The sequence below is a fragment of the Heterocephalus glaber genome, unplaced genomic scaffold (genome assembly GCF_053883595.1).
Source record: "Heterocephalus glaber isolate CG9 unplaced genomic scaffold, H.glaber_assembly_v1.0 deba00001689, whole genome shotgun sequence".
NCBI lineage: Eukaryota > Metazoa > Chordata > Mammalia > Rodentia > Bathyergidae > Heterocephalus > Heterocephalus glaber.
In genome coordinates, this window is record NW_028258414.1 from 9,620,984 (window position 1) to 9,642,327 (window position 21,344).

Sequence of the window (21,344 nt, forward strand, 5' to 3'; positions counted from 1 at the left end):
TGGGCAGCTGAAATGAATAGATACACTTCTCAGAAGTACAAGTGGCCAAGAAATACATGAAAAAATGTTCAACATCTCTGGCTATTAGAGAAATGCAAATTAAAACAACACTGAGATTCCTTTTACCCCAGAAAGAATGTTCATCATCAAGAAATCAAATAATAACAAATGCTAGCGAGGCTGTGGGGGAAAAAAGCACCCTTCTACATTGTTGGTGGGAGTATAAACTAGTACAACCACTGTGGAAATCAGTTTGGAGATTCCTCAAAAATCTCACAATAGAAATTCCATTAGACCCAGATATTCCCTTTCTAGGTATCTTCATGAAGAGTTAAAGACATCATATTACAATGATACATACATACCCACGTTTATAGCAGCACAATTCATAATAGCTAAATCTTGAAAGTATCCTGTTTATCAACAGATACACGGATAAAAAATGTGGTGTTTATATACAATGGAGTACTATAAAGAAATTGGAATCATTTGTAGGCAAATGGATGCACCTTGAGACTATAATGTTAAGTGAAATGAATCAGATACACAAGCTTAAATATCACATGATTTCTCTTATATGGAAACTCCAAGTATAAAGAGCAAAATAAAAGATAATAGGGGGCCGGGGATTTAGCTCAGTGGTTCCAGTGCCTGCCTTGCAAGTGCAAGGTCCTGAGTTCAATCCCTGGTACCAAAAAATAATAATAATAATAATAGGAAATAGGAAGCTAGAACTTTTGCAAAAGGGAAGGGGACCAAGAGATTCAAGGAGAAGAGGAGAGAGGGGAGGGGAAGAAAGGGGATAAAAAAGAATTAAGATGTGTTATATACATATACATATATTATATACTGCCAACATGTACTAATAAAAAGAGTAAAACAATGAAGATAATCATAAAGAAACAAAAAAAAAACCCCATTCCTGGATCTTTATAAATGATTATGTATTTGTTGGCCAATTCTTTATATTCCTTTAAGAATGTGAGATCCATGAGGCAGGGACTTTATCTTTCTTTTTTATAACACCTAATGGGCTCTCAATAAATGTTTGAATGAATGTTGTTTGGAATAGAAAAGGGGAGGTAAGTTCAAGAGGAAGTTGAGTACAAGTGTCCCCAGAAGGCCCTGGAGAGCAGAGAAAACATCCCCTGAAGAGGGACAGCATGCTCAGTCACAGAGGTGGGGAGCCTGTGAGTTCCATGGAGCTGGCTGGTCCGTCAGCATGAACAAGGGCAGCAGTGGGGAGGGAGTGGCAGGACAGAGGGCTAGGATTAGGAAGAGGTCAGATCAAGCCACCCAAAGGGAAACTACTGGGGATTTAAAGGTAAGAGACAGTCCCATTAGCAATCAGAGGCAGGTGATCTGCAGGGGATGGATTGGAAGCAGAGATCCATCCTTAGGGGCCAGTACAGAGGCCTATGCAGCAGTCCATGATGGCATGACCCTAGGCAGTACTTGTGGAGACCAGAGACACTAAAGCGTGTGACAGACAGCTAGGAATGATATCAGACATAGTACCCTTTGACCCGGTGACAATGGGAATTAAAAACCAGGTCAAGGAGTCTGAGAAGGCAGGCAAAGCTTTCATAGGGAAGTAGCAGAGAATGGAGAGGATGAGCTGGAGGAGGTGTGCATGGCACTGGTGGGGAGGACCGGGCTGGAAGTTAACAAAGGAACTGACCCAGCTTTTATGGGGGTTGCTGGGCTGGGCTGGCCCAGGGTCTGGTTGACCATTATTTCCATTCTGTTTCTACAACGTGGCTCCAGAGAATTCCTTATGACTTGAGGGAGGCAGTATGGGTCCCATGAAATAATCGCTTCTGCTTGGAGTGGGGGCAGTCTCAGTTTTTCAGAAACTTTGCAGGAACCCAAGGTGACTGCAGGTTTAGAGAAATGGCCAGACACTTCTAGGCACCATTCCAGGAGTCCGGAATAGGACACTGTAAGAGCTGGCACTTGAATCTCCCTGCAAACCATGAGAATACCATAAGTTACTCTTGGTGTCCTTAGCCTTAAAGGCAGATGACATAGGTTAGGTAAACTTAGGGCTAACAAACTTTGTATGACTAGCTTTTAGACAGACACTTCTTATGTGATTAACATGACTACATGCAGAGCTGGCCAGGGACCTGACCCAAAGATTAAGGTAATGAAGGAGACAGATACAAAACGAAGAAAGATACTCCAAGCTTTATCCTGGTGGTGGGTACTCATTGAGTATCTGTAGGCTCAAGTGAAAAGTCACTGTTTAGTAAAAGCAGCCTTTATGTCCTGCTTGCCTCAGAAGAAAGCACATATCATGCTTTTAATGACTAACAGGCTAAGGGCCCCGGAGTTAGCTTGTCTTCTGTCCTCCCATGCTGATCCCAATGGCTTTATTCTCTCATCTGGTTCATTCTTGGAGATGCTATGGTAAAATATCTTGAGTTTAATGATGCACCTGGTTTTGAGGTCAGGTTGTTGAGAAGAGTGAGGGGCAGGGAAGAACACCCACCATACTTTTAGTGCCCTAAGTTGAGGCCCCAGAGGTGCATCTGCCCTGTGTCCCATGGTGGTCTCTCCTTGTCTCAGAAAGTGGAATCAGGAATGCATAAACTAACATTTCTTTGGACTCGGACAAATCAAATTCTGCCTCCCACCTTGTGGGTTGTGCAACCATGAGAAGTCACTTAATTGTCCTCATTGCAAAGTACCGATAATGTCACACACTCTTCTGCCAATTTAAGGACTAAATTAAATTACCTGGCTATAACAATGTCCACCAATTTGGTGCCTATTTAGTGCACAAGATGAAAGCTGAATAAATGTCAGCTCTTTCCTCTCACCTTTCTCTTATTTTCCGGTTCAACTCCTATAGGAATTAGAAAACAGGAAGGGCGTTTTTGAGAAGAAGTGGCACAGTTTTAAGGTTTTGACCTGAAGGACTTGGGCAGCAGCTGGGCTATGTAGAAGGTGCACAGAGCTAAGGATGCTATGATAGTGGGGAGCTTACCCTTGTTGATCCTTCTAGTCCTATTAGAGAGATAATAGTGCACAGAATCTTATAGCTGAAATAAAAATAAAATAATGAAAAGTTATGTTTTAATCATACCATAATTTTAATGACCTTTTATTAAGAAAATATATTCTTAATAGCTACAAAATAAAATCCATGGAACCATCATCCAGTTTTAACAGTTCACATAATTTTAATTTTTGTTATATCATCTCTTTACTCCATGTTTTTTGGCAATGTCAGGCCATTTCATGTCATAGTATATTCTTTGAGAAGGCCTTTGTTTGTTTGTTTGTTTGTTTTTTGAGACAAAATATCACTGTGTAGTTCAGGCTGGCCCTGAACTCACTATGTAGCCCAGGCTGGCCTTGAACTCATGGCAATCCTCCTGCCTCAGTCTCCCAAGTGCTGGGATCACAAATGTGTGCCACCACATTTGACTGAGAAGGACTTTTTCTAAAAAATATAACTATTATTACATCTAACAAATTTAACAATTCTTTAATATTACATAATTTCTAGTCCATGCTGTTTCTCTCAGTTATATTAAAATTGTCTTTCTATTGTTTGTTTGACTTAGGATGCAAATAAGGCTCATACGTTGCAGTGTTATCTTATTTTATGTATGACAGTTTCCTTCATTTAAACAATGGCATTTATTTGTTGAAGAAACTAGGTCATTTTTCATATAAATTTTTCCTACCATCTGGATTTGATTGATTTCAATCTCAGGGTGTCATTTTATGTGTTCCTCTGTCCCTTGTATTTCTCGTAAAGTGGTAGTTTTATCTATAAGCTTGATTAATTTCAGGTTCCATCTTCTTGGCAGGAATACTTCATAGGTTGTGCTGTATATTTTATAATTTATCAGGAAGCAATTTCTCTTTTTCTCTTTTAGTGATATTAAGATTTATCAGTGACTAGGAATTGTCAGCTTAATCTTTTGCAAAACCCTTCATAACCTTTCACCTAGTAGCATTAGTAAACTTAGATGTTTACCTGAATATATTATTTCATTAGGAATTGTGAAATAGTAATTTTATTTCTTTCATTTCTTCAGCATGTATTAGCTTCTATGAAGAACTATTCCTTAGTGAGTCATTGGTAAACAGTTTTTTAAGGAAAAGTAGGATAAAGGCTTGATTCCTTTTTTTATTTATCAGTTTCTGATTAATTTAACAATTTTGCCATTAGGTTTTTGAGGAAAGGGGAAATATTAAGAACTCAGGGATCGATCCCTGGTACCAAAAAAAAAAAGAAAAAAGAAAGAACTCAGGGATTTTGTATAATTGGAATGTTTCAATCCATTACAGTCATTATTTTTTGACTTGTAAGAACTCTTTTAAAGTTGGCCCCTGAATAGTACTTTATAATTTACAACATACTCAACATACATAAGGCATCTGAACCTCACAAATAACCTTTGCAACCTGGGTATTATTGCCCAGTTTTTCAAATGAGAAATAGAGATTATAGGACTTGAACCAGGACTTAATGTCTATTGTTCTATTATATGTAACAGTGGTTGGGAGAATGAGAGTGAAAGGTGGCAAAATTACTTTCCTATTTGTCTTTTCTCTGGCTCTGAGATTAAATGGCAGATGCCTTTTACCAGTGGGAATATGATATTATGCAATATCCACTTTAGAAGACATTACTTGTGGCAAACACTGTTGAGAATAATGTTATGCTGATAATACTGTAACTTAGCAAATAGGCTCTCTCAACTTTGTTTGTGAAGCATTTCAATTTTGATTACTCTGTGTGGGAGCTGCTGCTCAGATGGGTGTCATTTTATGGTCTGCCCATGTCTGGGGAGCTGGCATTACATGCTGCCTAGTGTTTTTAATTCAGAAGTTCTTCTAAAAGAAACCTTAGCCTCTTATATTCCAGCCCTAGTTTTAATAGCATAAGCTATTTCCTTCTTATATAGCTTTGTGGGCATAGTAATAAAATAAATACCACAAAATCACTGATGAGATGAAAATTGAGCTCCCTGCTTTTGTGCAGCCATGTAGGTAAAACAGTAATTGGCTCTGATAATAACTTTTGTTCTTAAAAACCGAAGTCTAAATGAGAGTCACATTTGATATATCTGCTTGTAATTACTATCAAAAGGAGAGAAGACAAAGTTTAGATTGTTCAGTGACTCAAGATAGATTAAATAAATTGCTCTTTTCTTGACCAATTTAAGAAAAATTTTTAAAAATTATTTCTGATATTTATCGTACTGTTGGTAAAAAATGATCATCTTGCAGAGCATGTTTTTCTGCTCAATGGAATGCTTAATTTTATTATTTTTTAAAAAAATCTATAATTGCTTTTTTCTTAGAAAAAACCTTATTACTGGATCTAATAATATAGCTGATGCTTATAAGTATTTTCCTATACATTCCTGTAGATGGTTTATAAGACAAAGTTAGGTTTTAAATGTATTTGGTAGTAGTTTTCAGTAAACCCATCTGATACTTTAATATTATCTAAATATATTTTCATTGAATAAGTTTTAAAAGGGAAATTAAATCATGCATGTTACATATTATTATTTTAGTATACACATACTTTGGTTCAAAAGAGTAAATATTAGACTATTAATAATTTTAAGAGACCTTTTCTGTTGCTTTAGATGCCGACAAATAAAGAATTAATGTTACAGCTTATTATTTTTGTCATATTTCTACTTACATACTGATTTATTTTTAGAATATCTGTGTCCAGTGCCACAGAAATGCAAAAATGTCGCACAAGGACCCGAGTTGGATCTCTGGTACCAAAAAAAAAAAAAAAGAAATGCAAAAATGGCCAGACAACAACTGGATTTTAATGTCAGGCTTAACAATGATACTGCATTTGGTCATTTCCTCCCTGTACCAGACCCATAACAATACAAAGTTGATGAAGCATAATAAAACCAGGAAAACTGCTCTGGTCCACTGAGCCAATGATCCCAGAATTAAAAAGTTCTAACAAAGCTTAGACATGATAAATGAAGCTATTACCATCAACTGTATCCAGAATACACATTTTAAAAACACACTAATTACAGAAACTACATCCAGTCAATATAATACATATTAGCAATTTCCTGATCCTTGGTAGAATGGAAATTATTCTGAAAGTTTAATTAAGAAGGAAAAAATTATGTTCAGGTATTAATTTCAATAAAAGAGGCACTAGGCTCCCATGCAAAAACCCCAGAGTAGTACTGTGAGTGTGGGTTAGCCACAGAAGAAAACCTATTTGTAATTAGGCACTACATTACCTTTGTCATCATATCTACCTCCAGGAGAAAGTTACAGAATGTGCCATGTTTGAACCTGTGTCTCTGTCTGGGTTAAATAAAGCAGACAGGGCAGTTATTTGCAGATTTGGTTATTAAGATACAATTTTAGGGCCGGGGATTTAGCTCAGTAGTTCCGCTGCCTGCCAAGCTCAAGGTTCTGAGTTCAATCGTCGGTACCAAAAAAAAAAAAGATGCAATTTTAAAAATATAAGGAGGGTTTGGAGCATGTGTTAAGAAATAGCTTTTATCTAGACCGGCATTACATTCCAAAGATATTTTTGTAGCCTTTCCCTTCACTTTGACCTTAGCCATTTATGTATATTTATGATCAAACAAATAACTGAATCATGATCTAATCTGTCTGGTTCCTACAACCGTTTTTTACATTGTATCAGATATCTCAGAACTAAGATATTTTTCTTTCCTTTTTGTTTTTGGTGCTGGGGATTGAATCCAGAGCCTTACACATGCTAGGCAACTAGCACGCTAGGTATATAGCTCTACCACTGAGCTATACCCTCAGCTCCAGAGCTGTGATACTTAATTGAGCTAAAATCAGCTGTTTAAAGTTGTTCATAGTACCTCCAGCCTCTTTAAAAAAAATACTGTAAGTCACAAAGGTGCATATTCTATGATTTCATTCACATCAAATGTCCAGAATTCATACATCAATAGAGAAGTGGATTGATTAGTGGTTATCTGGGGCTAAGGAGAGGAGGAAAAGGGTAGGGATTGTTAATGGGTATGAGGCCTTATTTTGATGAGAATGTTCTGGCAGCACAGCTTTGTGAATGTACTAAAAACCATTGAATTATGTATTTTAAAGGGTTCTGGGTTTTTTGTTTGTTTGTTTGTTTGTTGTGGGGTTTTTTTGTACCGGGGTTGAACTCAGGACCTTGTGCTTTTGAGGCAGGCAGTGGAACCACTGAGCTAAATCCTAGCCCTAAAGGGTTCTGTTTTATGGCATGTGAATTATATCACAATAAAAAAGTCACAAAAGATTTTAGAAATTGTTGGTGATATCATATTCCCTAAGTGTCAAGTTATGTTTTAGCTTCAAGTCATAGAATGCCAAAGTTGGGGGATAGTTCAGGAGATGATCAAATCGAACGGGTGCATTTTACAAGTAAAGAAACTGATGTCCAGAGAGGTGAAGGGACTTCCCCAGGAACTCACTCAGCAGTCCAAGGTGGAGCTGGCATCCAGGACTTCCGGCCCCTGTCCAGTGCCCCTCCCACCACCATTGTGCTGCCCAGTCATGGTTCCTTTTTAAGCGTCAACAATAATGGATCTGTGTGAGCAAGATGCTTGTATTATTTCTAGTGAAAGCACAAAGTATTCTTATAGACAGCAAAATCTCTGTGAAGGAGTAGGTAAACCTATTGTGGTAAATTGATTGGGTCCAAACAGATCTACCTGCCTGTATCTCTGGAGGAAAGTGGCTGCATGAACAGATCAAGGGAGCCCTCTACCTGTGTATTTGTAGTATAGATTTCATTGACAAAATCCTCAACCTAGAGAGCTAAAAATAAATTGAGACCAGGTATTCTTTTCCTTTGTCCACCTTGGTGTTGGCGTCTAGCATTATTTCTGAGAGAAGAAATAATGTCTGAGGAGGATGTATTTACATGAGCAATTGGATACATAGAGGAAAATCTCCCTGAAGTTCCTTTTCTGTGAATTAAAGGGGCTAATTAGGAGCCTAAATAAAAGACCCAAATATATTTTCCAGTGATAATTACTTTAAAACATTATTTTCAAAGAAATAAGTATTCCTCTGAGAATATAAGATGTTCACATTTTTGTTCAGCTGGCATGAAAGTTTCGTTGTTTCTTTGTTTCAGCAAAAGATAGGGTTGAATGTAAAAATCATGCAAGATCCTGAAAACATCCACCACAGAGCTGCTGTAAATGCGAACTATGGGATCAGTTTGCCATATATTAATCAGAGAAAAGCACATGTAAGTAATGAGTTGTTTTAATGAACACTTATTTTTTTAAAGAATTAAAAGTAATTTATTAGTAGTCTAAGGGATAATGTGGATTTGAAGTGAAATTGGGATCCTTTTGTCCTATGAATTTTTTGGAGATGAAACAGAATGGCTTTCATTCTGTCTGTAATTAGTAATGATTAAGAAAATGTAAAGCTATTTTAAAAGATCTCTTTGTTGCTCATTCAGACTTCTGTTTTATTCGGTATTCCTAAACAGTACCATAATTATAACAAGGAAAAGTAATTTAATAACAAAAAGAAGAGAGAAATTTAAAATAGTTTATGTCTTGAAAAGTAGGTTAGCACTAGAAAAATAAGAACAACAGCCCAGTACACTAATGCAAGAATTTAAGAATATCCTAAATCTGAAGCAAGCAGGAACTGTTCTTTTATGTCAGCAAAATAATAAGAAAGAAAAATAATCAAATGTAGATTTGCATGAAGGAATTTCTGAATCTATGCTTGTTTTTTGCCATTAACTTGCTAGTAAAGTGCCCCAAAGCAAGGGATTGCATCCTTTCTGCGCTGTGGGGTTTTCTTAGGAGAATTAAGAGTGCTTAATTTTAACAGTGAAATTATTTAATTCAAGATCATTTCTCATACTACAAACAATTACTGAGGTGGAATCTATACATTTTTTAAAACTTTGTGTCTCCCAAAAGCTCTTAAACGTATACTTTGGTAAAATTAAAACTAAAAACAAGATTAACTGTAGGGTTAAATTGCAAAACCATTTCTAACTAGCACAATAGTCTCTGAGATTAATCTTCCAAATTTCCTTTATGGATATTTTCAACTCCCTACTTCATTCATGTAACTGAGAAATATATTTTAAGTCTCCTTATGTTATGTGCTTTATGTTATCCTAACAGGTTTGCTTTAAGAGCACTTTATCATAGAAATACTTTTATAGCCTAAGAAATAACCAGAAAGTTAGATATTTTTATTCCTGCTGAAACTTTATTTAAAATGTCACTGTGAATAATGTGAAACGGGTTTTATCTGGTTCCCATGAGCCCAAAAGCCCTTGAAATAAAAATATTATTTCTCTGGCTGTACAGACAGAAGCAGATTTCTCTTTTGTTGTTGTTGGTTTTCCTCTTCCATCTAGAATTAATATTGGCTTAGCTGGTGGAGTGCTGAGGCTTTGTAGCCTAGGGCAATGGCAGAATTTCCTGCAAACTTTCTCTGATGAGTGTTGGAGTTCTTAAAGGCAAACCTCTAGTTGTAGGGAGGATTAAGTCTGCTTTAGGAATCCAATAGAAGATTCTGACTTAAATGGGGGATTCAAAATTATACCCAAAATTTGGGCCAGTATCTTTTTTCTGTACTGTTTTTTTCTAATTTCTAAGTAGAATGCATGTTGAACCTATTGTTGCCATGCACTTCGAGTAAATAGGATTTGGGGGAGCACTTTGCTCTGTGTAAATACTGACAATGTATATTCATTTTCCTTATCAAAGATCCTTCTGTTTCATAAAATTTGACTCTGCAAAAATCTACACCAGAGTATTTTAAAATTGGATGTACATTATCTGTATTTTGCTTGAATTATTGACATTTTGATCAAAACAGTTTGTTGACTACCACTTTATGTTGGTAGAAATATATGGCACTAACTTAAAAATAGCATTTTTATGTAGGATTTATAAAACAAAATTAGCATTCAGAAAGTCCTTTGACAGAAGTATTAGGGCATTTGGTTTTAATCATGTAAAGCATTTGAGGGCAAACAGTCCTGGCTTATCACTTGTAAAAATGTTCTTTAAAAGCACTTACCTCCACTGAAGCAATGTGTCTAGCATCGTGAGGTGTAGTTAATTAGAAAAGCAGCACCAGGGCTAATCGCTTTTCAGAACTACTCCGAACACTCAGAGGGGATTACTATTTGGCAGCTGAAGGCCATGTGTTTCTTTACTTCTTATGAAACTTAAACAGCTTGTCAAAAGCCTATAGATAATCTCAGACAATTTTTGACAAAGCAAATTTGAATAGGTAGCCGGTTTACATTATTAGTTCTTAGGAGCTGCCAGTATTCTTTCCTTCTGATGAAGAAGTGCTTTCCTCAACTGCCGGAAGATTTCAGGGCTTTGAAACACATATTCTCGTACTGCCTTGCACAGACGGGTGTATCACAAGCTGCCTCCAGAATTTTATATTCTGTGACTCTATTATGCAAAATAATTTACAGAAAACAAAACCATTAAAAGTGAAGCTTGCTATTGATTTTTTTCAAATCTTAAATCTGCCAAATAAAAACCAAACAACTCCCTAACATGTTGTTGAGTGGGTCCTTATTTGTATGAAGAGCTGGGAAGAAATCCCTGGTACTGTTCATATTTATTCGCTGGCATCTAGTTCTAGTTAGACTTTATAATGCAACACACTAAAAGATCTACAGAAAATTTGACTTTGATTTATTTTTTTTAAATAAAAGAGGTTTCTTAAAAGGCTTGAAACATGTATGTGTTAACATGAATTTTAAAAGAACGATTATGAATGCATAACAAAATAGCCAAACAAAACATTGTTTTGAATTGCTGCACAAATAACTCTGATTATAACTGTTATGACCTAGAAAAGAATCATAAAAACATTTTTCTTTTTGGCAAGATATGAGTTGCTGTAGAATTATATCAGTTCTTTGGTCCCACTTTCCAAATAAATAAATAAATATATAATGCAATGTAAACTTAGAATCTTTCATTTATTCATGAGATGGAATTTAATACTATTATGATTTCTAGATTTTATGAGTCATATGTTATGCAGTGTTTTTCACTAACTTACTTGGGTAGCAACCGCACTTCACAAATCATAGTTTCATTCTTTACTGTTTCACTTGGGGTATACATAGTAATCGCTCTCTCACTGAAAGCGCATTCATTTCTGAGATGATAAAGTAATGGAAGTGAGGCAATTGTGTTAATGTCAAATGATTAGAAGAAATACCAGAAGTAAAGGACGGGGGTGTGAGGCAGTGGGTAGAAGGAGGATTTCAAAACATGATTGTGTTCTAAGCCCATGCATATGGCCACAATTACAGTCACAACATAATTTGGCAACGGTAGCAGAATTAGATTTAAACAAATTGATGTTACACTGCAGTAATTCAGAATGAGCTTGTTGCATTTATAAACCATAACAAGAAGCAGAGTGAATTAATAAACCCTTCTTGTCACTAAAAATAAAAAAGGGAATAATTGCTGAGATGGAGTTAACTTAACAGATGACTATAGTCAGCATCCTTTCAGCCTAGATATGGGAAAGTGAAGGTCACCCCCATTTCAGATGACAAAGAGGGAACATTTTGTTGATAAACAAATTAATCTTTTGAAAGGTCGCCATTTGTTTTAAGTTTTTATCCAGTTCTTGTCATCTGGAATCAGAGATTGACTGTCATTTCACTAGGCAGGGGTGCAGTTGAAGCAGACAAAGCTGCTTCTGTACAAATCAGCATTCCTTGACAAAACCCAGTGCCTGATTGTGATGCTATGGGCTGCTGGTTTACAGCTGTCTCCGGACAAGAACGGAGGCTCACCCCTGAATCCCAATAAGATGGGCCTGCATATTCCGCCTGCTGTAAGCTGGCCCTCTGCCCACAAGTAAAATGTATTGTAGTTCAAGCCAGCAATTATCTCCTTTCCTTCCTTCTGTGCTGCTTCTGTTCCCTTTTTCCAAAAACAGATGTGGGTATTCACTCAAGTTCTGCATCTATTCTTTCTCACACCTGCCAGGGCAGGATTTTGACAGAGGTAGAGTTGGAGGGAGCCAGCAGACAACAATCACATGTAATTTCTTTGAGAGCAGTTTAAAAAGAAAATGTTGATTTTTCAGGAAATGTAGAGTCAGCATCTTGGCCCCCCTCCTTTTTCCCAGGAGCATTTGGTAAATTAAATTAGTTGAACAAAAGGAAATAGCTTTAAAGACGTTCTGAAATGCCATATCCTATTTATGACACACCGTCATTACCCAAGGACTGCGATGGCATGTGTGGCACCCCTACTTCCCGCCACTGGTGGTTCGGAAAGAGTTTTTGAAAACACAGTGATTGTGCCCTTCCTGATCCATACCCCATAAAATGTATCCTCCCAGTGTGGTAGCAGTGGTGGAGGTGGTTTGTGTTGCCTTTGTATGCTGTTAGTTTTGGAGTCATGGGAGAGAAGATAACGATGTGACAGTGGCTGGTGTGCAGCTGTCTCATGAAAGCCCACTGCTCAAGGAGTGGGGGGAAGCAATTAGAGGTTACGCCCTCATTAGATAATGTTCCTTAACAGCCTAGCTGTGGTGAGTCCCTAACTTCCTTCAAACGCCATAGTTCTTAAGCTTCTGGGCTAAGGTCCTGTGAACAGCCCCAAACCAACCCTGCAGTGACCTCAAAGCACTTTTTAGCACTTAGTGTAGTGATTCTGAGTCACACTGTTGCTACATGGGGCCCCCTAGAAACAGCCTCCATTTCCTTCATTTCCTTATACTTAAAACGCCCATAGCAAGAGTGTATCTCATAGAATGGTACTGAGATTTAAGGGAGTTAACCCAGAGCACTTAGTAAAGGTCATGATACAAAGAAGTGCTCTGAAAATATTAATTACAATTAGCGATTCTCCCATATTGTATTGTGTTACTGTTTTATACTGTCATTTAAAAACTTATATTATTGTAGAGGACAGGGGAGGGAGCAAGAATATTGCTGAGATGTCTTCTGGGGATACTATTTAATATTTCATAGGATGATGTCTTCTTTCCCACATGGCTACGAGGATGGGGGCTGTAGTCTATCCTGTTTATCTTTTTTTCAAATCCTCCACAGCACCGCATAGTGTTACACACAGCAAATACTAGGGAGAAGACTGGTTTGTCCTCTCATCTGTGCAGTCTCTGCTCTGAAGCTGTACAGCCTGATGCAGTCTGGAAGTGAAGTTGTGATTTTTTTGGCCCCTGCTTGGCCTGGTTGCTCAAGGCATCACCCAGTGGGCTATATGAGAGGGTTTACCTAGTGCTCCTACACTCCGGATACAGCCTTGCTACTAGCTAGCTGTTTACAGGAGTAGGTTCCTCTCCCTCACTTGTTCTCCCTATTGGCTTTATAAAAAGGGCTACTTAAATGGGAGGCAACTTGTGGGAGGGGCTTGAAGTAACCTCTGGGATCCCTCAGTTTCCTCTTCTGTCCAGCCAGGATAATGATGCCTGCTAGGCAGAGGTAATCTGGGGATTACAGATATATTAACACTGTTGGCACGTAACAGATGCCTATCCAGGCTCTTGTCTTTCTGGAAAACAAATTAGCATTAAAAAATCTCTTAGTTCCTTCTCTTTTCTTCACACCTGTGCTTTCAGAAAAGAACCTGATTCAACCCTTTTCATACACTAGTGCAAATGAGGGTCAAGGCTTAGTCCTCTGTTTTTTAAATTATTGCAGAGAACTCCAGTGAGTTTCAAAGGAGCTGTAAGCATTTAGTTCAGATTTCATTTTTATGATAAATATTCAAGCTATTTTAAAGTATAACAAAGAACAATATTTGCATATTTAAGTTAGACACCAAATTGTTATGCATTAGCCCATTAATGGGTAAATTTATTGTTAGATTATCTGAATGTGTGTGTGTACATTTGGATTTCTATGAAGGTATTTTTTAATTAAATAAAGTACAGCTTTTTATTAGTCATGTTCTGAAATTTAGATCTGCTCATATACATTTCTGTAATAATCATAAAAAGTAAAGGTTAAATGAGCTAATACATGTAACAGTCTTAATGCAGTGTCTGGCCCCCAGTAAGCATTCCATGAACATTAAGTGGTATTATTAGTATTAGAATACATATGTATCGTCATCAGCTAAAAGCCAGGCAAATTCTCTGGTGCTGACTTTTGGCACAGTGTTAACAAGTCAACTGTAGAATCACAGTAATACATGTTAAATCGTGAATAATATAGCATTACAGATTGATTCACTCCTCACTAAACTTGGCTCCTGTGTAATTCAAAATCAGCTACATGATCTTCCGTTTGCAGTGCAGGGTGTCAATATTACTTTGATTACAACTACAGCTATTACTCAAGAATAAAGCATCATCTCAACATTTGGACTCAAAATTTGTTTTGAAACCGCAGATGAATGTCTGGAAGAGATGGATGCTGAGATATCTAAAAGGGAGTAAATGGGACCTGATAGAATATCTAGAATGATACATGACACAATCTTTTTGGTCAGAGTTTGAATAATACTGGCATCAATTAAGTGTGCCAGATAGTGTGGTAAGAGCTTTATATACACTAGCTTATTTAATTCTTTTACCTATAAAGTAGGTGGTATCTTTATAACCATTTTACAGGTGAAGAAACTGATTCTAAGATAAAGCTATTTGCCTATGATTATGCAGTAAGTTAGGAGAGTCAGAGTTCAAATTAACTATGATATCTATTTGTCAAATCTCCCTAATTAAGTATTTACCAACTAATCCTTAGTTATTGGTGAACATGAGCAGCTACTAGGTATTATTAGTGATTCTATTTTGAAAAAAACTTCCTACTACTCTTTAAAGATCATTTCTCCTATTACTAAAAGATCATTTTAACCTGTTACTCTTCAGGATCATTTTAATTGAGGAAAATTCTGAGATTAAAATTGCCATAACAAATTGAAGAAAATTCTGAGATCATAAGTGCCATAACAAATTGTTAGCTATTTAAAATTACCTATCTCTTCACATCAGGACTTTTTCCATCCTGTGCAGGCAAAATAACGTACAGAAATAAATTGTATGCTGTGATGGACATAAGGGTACACTTATTTTTTATAACTCTTGATTTTTATAATTTGCCTTCATTGAAACAGCTTTCTTGTTTCCAATGCTGATTTATATTTATAGGAATATAAACATATTATAGAAAAAATTAAAATAATAAATATAAATATATACTACATGATATAAATATTTATGCTGCGTACATATAAATATATAATACTGTATCTGCTTATATTCATATATATATATAATTCAAGGTATAAAATTATGCAAATTCTTATAAAACTTGCATTTATTTGTATATTAGCATTCTATTTAAGGTTGCCTTTGAAAAACAGGTTCTACTGCTGAAAATAAATTTGAAAATCTTTGGCAAGGACTTTTACCTCTCCCATGGGTATTTACTTTTTCACAAGAGCAAATCCTCTATTTAATTAAAACAAGAGTTAGACTCTGTTCAGGGATTTTATGTGGAAGGAGAAGAGGGATTGGATGACCCAGGAAGGGAGGCTTTGCACTGCTCTGAAATCTCTGCATGTCAACAGCGATCTAGAAGACTAGACCTGCTCCCCTTGTGACATACTCTGCAGTTTGTGCCTTTTGACTTTGTGACAAAAGCATTGGACTTAAGTATTTGAGACCATACTAAGAGATTGTATTTCTAACCTCAAAATGAGTTGGACAGAAGGCCTGAGTTATATCTGTGATAGGTTTCAGGCACAAGGGACCCATGGCTAGAACTATATTTCAATATAGTAGATTTCTCATGTATTTCATTTCATGCATTTATAAAATTATTATTCTGATCAGGGGCCCATAGACTTCACCAGACTGCCAAAGGATCTGTGACCTTCCCAAATTAAAACTCTCTGTGAGAGACCTTTTCTTTCACACACATGTCCAGTATAGGACAAAGAATATATCAGAACAAAGAAGCATTCCACAAATGCTGTATTTGTTATGTATGAAATACTTTTCTTAGTCAGTGGTACAGAAAACTTACCAAAAGGTGGATATACCTAGACTGCCACCCCAGATTTTCCTAAGAATTATACTTTCATGGGTAAAATTAAGACAACTTACCAAAAGGTGGATATACCTAGACTGCCACCCCAGATTTTCCTAAGAATTATACTTTCATGGGTAAAATTAAGACAACTTACCAAAAGGTGGATATACCTAGACTGCCACCCCAGATTTTCCTAAGAATTGTAGTTTCATGGGTAAAATTAAGACAACTTCAAATTTTACCTATTGTTGCACTTCTATTGCAAGGAGGAAAATGGATCAGCCCCCAAAGTGGTAATGCTTTGAAATATTATTGTAAGTGTTCAGTTTAAAATGAAGCAAAGAAAACGACTGCAGCAAGGAGCACAATAGCATTAGCCACAAGAGAAATGGGCCTAATAGAATTGTTTTTATCATGGGCCAGGTTAATTATCTACTGAGAGGTACTTGAGATGAATAAATACTATTGCTGTGTTCTCCAGTAGTTCTAACCCATTGTTCCTTAAACTGTACTTGAGTTCAAGTATACATTCTTAACCTTTAAAAACCTCTTTGGTAGAATAAATGTAAGTACTCATCGGTTAAAATGATTCACCCTAAGCTTTCTTTGAAAGCATAGTCTCTGAATCAAAAGGTGTAATATAAGCCCAGAACATATTTATTTGGAGGAGAGCCCTCTTATTAGGCTATAAAGTTGGGGCAACATGACCCCAAAATACTAGATTTATATAATCTTTTGAATTCATCTCTACCTGCAATTATAACTCAAATAATGATAGTTTATGGTTAGACTAACAAGTCTGAAAGCAGCCACACACACTTCAGTGGAAAAAGCCATAGATTGAGAGTCTAAGGACTTGGGTTTCAATTCTGCCCTCTACCACTGCTACAAACCAAGTTACAAGTACGACACTTAGTCTGTAAAGACTAAGATTCCTTATCTTTATCCTGAGAAGATAAATAGACTTATTTAGAGTCATAGTCAGGGCCACAGCCCCGACTGTTTGACTTCCAGACTAATGCTTGTGTGGCGCCTTGTGGAATCACTGGTTTCTCAGAGACAAAGTAGTGATCAGGGAAACAGAGGGATGGAGACACACCTTAACCCAGGCCTTGGGGGAGCTGATGGCCACAGCTAATGGGAAGCAGGAAGCAGTTTAAGTACTAGAAGCAAGACAGAAAAGGCAGAAGTGGAGAATGATGAGAGCAACAGAGGTCTGCTCGGAGTTTGCCTAATCATCATGAATTTTTACAAAGAGAAAAACCAACCACATGGTTGGATATGGAGGGCCAGCTGATGGACGGCCTTGAATGGGCCACTGAAATCTAATTGTGTGATCTGAGCCAGGATCATAAAAGAAAGAGCTTTAGGCAGATATCTGAAATTAGATCACTTCTCAGGCTGCTCTAAATGAAGGGCATCTTTAGAATTCTTCTGAACAATATCTGTCCCTGGATGTCCCCCATGATTATTACACTTTATTTCCTCTCCCTCTGGCTATAAAGCAATAGTACTTTCCTGAATAGCATTATCTCCTGAACTTGTTAGCTATTCGTGAGACTGTCTAATGAGAGGTGGGAAGAAAGCGGCCCTCCCTGACCATTTCCACATACTCTGTCTCTTTCCCCTGAACGGCCAATCTAGCTGGACGACCAGGATTTTCTCTCAACCCCTCTTACTTCTTGCCCTAATGCTGCATGCCCTTCTGCTGCCTGGGATTCTACCTGTGACCCCATCTTTAATCTTCACATCTCCCCCCTCCCTCCAACATCAGCCCAAAAGCAGGACTTGCTGGACAAGAGTAGCAGCAGCAAGAAAGAAGGATAGAAATAGGAGTGCTTGATTCCTCCCAAACCCTTCCTGCCCTCTCTCACCCTCGCTCACCTCCCCAGTGCCAATTCCTAAGCACTTTACAGTGTGGTTCCTCTCCCATTCTCCTCCCTTTCCCAATCTGCTTACACACAGAGATGCTAGGAGATTATCTTAATCTGAGTGTTTTCCACAATGCATTGTGTTTTCAAATTATTTCTTTGTGCTAAATGGAAAAAATAAAGTGGGATTGATGGGATGATCTTTTTACTTTCTGACCTTTTCCCTCTTGAAAGAACTTTAGAAAATGTCTAGTGTTCTTATTTCAAATAGGAATCACAACCTACGCACTCTTTGGCCAGGTGGGTAATAACGGATGGAAATGACTGAGTGTAAGAGCCAGATCCATGTTCCTGGTGTACTGAACCATGCAGCAGGGCCTCCCTACCAGAGACAACTTTGGCTCTAGCCCTTTGCAGCTGAGCTTTCAAAAGAAGCTAGAAATTCATGTTTATATTTTCTTTTCCTGAAATCTCCTGATTTTTAGATGTTTGATCAGATGATTTTAAAACTCTGTGTACCTCAAAGAAAGTAAGTCTCCAGGTGTCCGTGCCTTTCAGGTCAACAATTTATATTCCCTGGTTTAGAACGAGGATGAAACATAGTTTTTAGGTAGGGCAATATTGGGGTCATGTAGGAGCTGGTTGGCAGCCTAGAGCCCTCTTACAGTGCTCTCACATTCATGCACTTCAGGGCATGACCCTCAATTTCCCAGGATTAGGGTCTGATTTAGCCAGAGTTGCCCATTTCCTGGATACAAGTGAATTTGAAAGAGACTGGTGTATAAACCAGAATGCCAATTTATGTATCCTAAGGAGAGCTATCATGGTCAAACAGAACTGAATGCTCATCAGCTGATAGGAGAGCATAGTGTATCCTTTTTAGAAAGCTACACTGAAAACCCAGTCAAAAGGCTACTTAGTAAACGGAGAAACTGACTAAGGAGAATTAGTTGGGCGATCTTTATAGTGAGCAGCACTACACATTTATAGTCAGTTGCATCTGTCTCTGAAGCTACACTTGCAAGAGGGACAGGAACACATCCCTGTAAAGTGAGGCCTGCATGCATGCTGACTGATTCTGACCTTCTGATTCAACTTCAAAAAAAATAGCTACTGTTTTCTTGGGGTTGACTATGTGAATTATGTTGCATTATGGAGAGTTCCTTATGCCACATTAATCCCAGTGTGATGAGTGATAATAGTCTCATTTTACTGGAAAAGAAGCATCAGAGAAATTAAGTTAATTGCTCCACTAATACAATTAGTAAGTGGTAGAAAGCAGATTCAAATCCTGTTTTTGCTTTTTGCCAGTAGTGGGGACAGAATAGGGGGCCTTGGCACTGAGCTACACCCCCAGCCCTTTTTTATTTTTTAATTTGAGACAGGATCTTGCTAAATCACCAAGTTGCCCAGGATGGGCTTAAACTTGTGATCTTCTCACCTCCACCTCCTAAGAGTCCTGGGATTTCAGATGTGCGCCATCATGCCTAGTGGGTCTGTGTTCTTAACTATTGCCTTCCTAGTCACTAATTTCCTGCTAGAGAAGACCACTCACCTTCAGGTGGTCTCGTGCGTATTTGATGACACTAATAGACTATATTCCTCTTTGGAGGTTGTCACTTAAATCAGTTTCTACAGGGAACTCACCACACTAATAATATATCTGTTTTTCTAGTTTAACACTTAGAGTTGGGGTGGGGGTGGTATAACTCTTAGTCACTAGTCTATACTTCCTACCTAAATATTACACTATCCAGAGGTGAGAAAATCCCTGGCTGGGACAGAGAGGGCACATCAAGAGAAGAAAGGCAAGAGACAAGAGGGAACCAGTCCCTATGAGAAGTATTCTTGAGAAATTTCCTGGAAAGAAACTCTGCTTTTCTTCTCTCCCCATGTTCCTTAACCCTGGACCATACCAGCCACTTAAAGAAAAAGAATCCTTCTTTCACCAAGCTTAGATGGTGAGAGGTTCAGACTTACTCATTCCTCATGAGCTCACTGGGGGACTAACCACTTTGTAGAAGATTTTTCCTAAGAAAACTCTTTTCTGAGTTCCGAAATGCCCTATTCCCTTTCTAACTCAGGATGGAGTCAGTCCTTACAGAAGGTTCTCCAGAGGGGCTGTTAATGCAAACAGGAGAGCAAGCAGTAAGAAAACTTTCTCTCAGCTTCCTCTTCTCTGCCACTTAAAGGTGTCTTTCATACCTAATGCTGGGGAGTTCAACATGACCATAATTTGAGAGAAGGGAGAGGATCGAATTTATCAGCAAAGGCTTTTGAAACTGTAGCTTACTTATGGAATTATTGTATCATCTAAACTTTGAAATCTTGAGGAAGGGACTTGTCGCATCTCTTTTACTGCCTGGGGTATAGTATTCCAGTTACCCATGTTTTCAAGTGTAGAACCTAGACTTCAGCAGAAGGGAAGATGATTCCCTCAGCAACTCCACTTTCTAATTCTGAACACATACAGGACACCTAACTATGCTTCTGCTCCAGGCTGCATGTAAGCTAAAGTGTCCTGCCTGCTCAGGGGAGACTGAGTGGTAAGTAAAATCTGACATCTCTGAGGGCTTCTTTGGGTTGGGCACAGTATTAAGTACACTTTACATGGATTGTCTCACAAGAGGTAAGGACAATTACTACTTCTTTTTTACATTTGGGGAAACTGAGGCAAAAAGCAGTTCAATGAAACTTGCCCCAAGTCACACAGTTAAGAGTCAAAGGGTCATAATTCAAACTCAGCCAGTCTGACTTCCAGGCTGGTATCCTTATTCTTTCCACCTGCCAGGCAGCTTGGAGGGGGTATAATTTTGACCTGCATCTGAGGAGTCCATCTGGTACACAGTCAAGAATTGCTTCCTTAGTCATAGGGGAATTTGATAGAGGAGGTTTCTCTGCCCTCATCTGGGACAGAAGAGAGAAAAATACCTAGTAAGAGGCTGTATTAATTCAAAGCCTAAAACAAGAAGAGGAGCTGGTACTTTTTTGTTTGTTTGTTTGTTTTTTGGTACTGGGGATTGAACTCTGGTCCTTGTGCTTGTGCAGCAGGCAGCAAAACCACTGAGCTAAATCCCCAGCACAGGAGCTGATACTTTTAAGACGGAAATTTTCCCATCAAGATTGTAAACCCTTTTGAAGGTGGGGATCATATTACTATCTTCCGGCATAGTGCCCAGTGTGGTCCGAATCCAGTATAAATTTGTGGTTGATTTATGTCATTAACACCACATGATTATTGACTTTGAATAATTACTTTTTACACTTGATCTTAACCAAAAGGCCGAGAAGCAATGAATGAATAATTACGTTTTAAACACCTATGTGATGGAGTTGGACTGTGTGAGGTTACTTTAAGCAATGTCACAAAATGTACCTCAGATGACTACTTTGTAGAAAACTCATCTTTTGGGCCATAAAAATGTCTTGCTAAATCTCCTCTGGTA

At 37.7% G+C, this 21,344-nt stretch overlaps 1 protein-coding gene and 1 long non-coding RNA gene across 2 annotated transcripts in view; one reads left to right on the plus strand and one right to left on the minus strand.

The window, feature by feature from the left end:
- The window catches only part of Iqch (IQ motif containing H), a 185,722-nt gene that overhangs the window by 29,287 nt on the left and 135,091 nt on the right, over window positions 1-21,344 (plus strand). The window contains exon 3 of the mRNA XM_087198955.1: window positions 8,123-8,239. The gene's annotated coding sequence lies outside the window, so the exon portion shown is untranslated. The remainder of the gene's footprint in view (window positions 1-8,122; window positions 8,240-21,344) is intronic.
- The window catches only part of LOC106010343 (uncharacterized), a 196,337-nt gene that overhangs the window by 20,479 nt on the left and 154,514 nt on the right, over window positions 1-21,344 (minus strand). The window contains exons 10-11 of the long non-coding RNA XR_015446482.1: window positions 2,993-3,047; window positions 1,682-1,966 (exon numbers count right to left, since the gene is read on the minus strand). This is a non-coding gene — a long non-coding RNA (uncharacterized LOC106010343). The remainder of the gene's footprint in view (window positions 1-1,681; window positions 1,967-2,992; window positions 3,048-21,344) is intronic.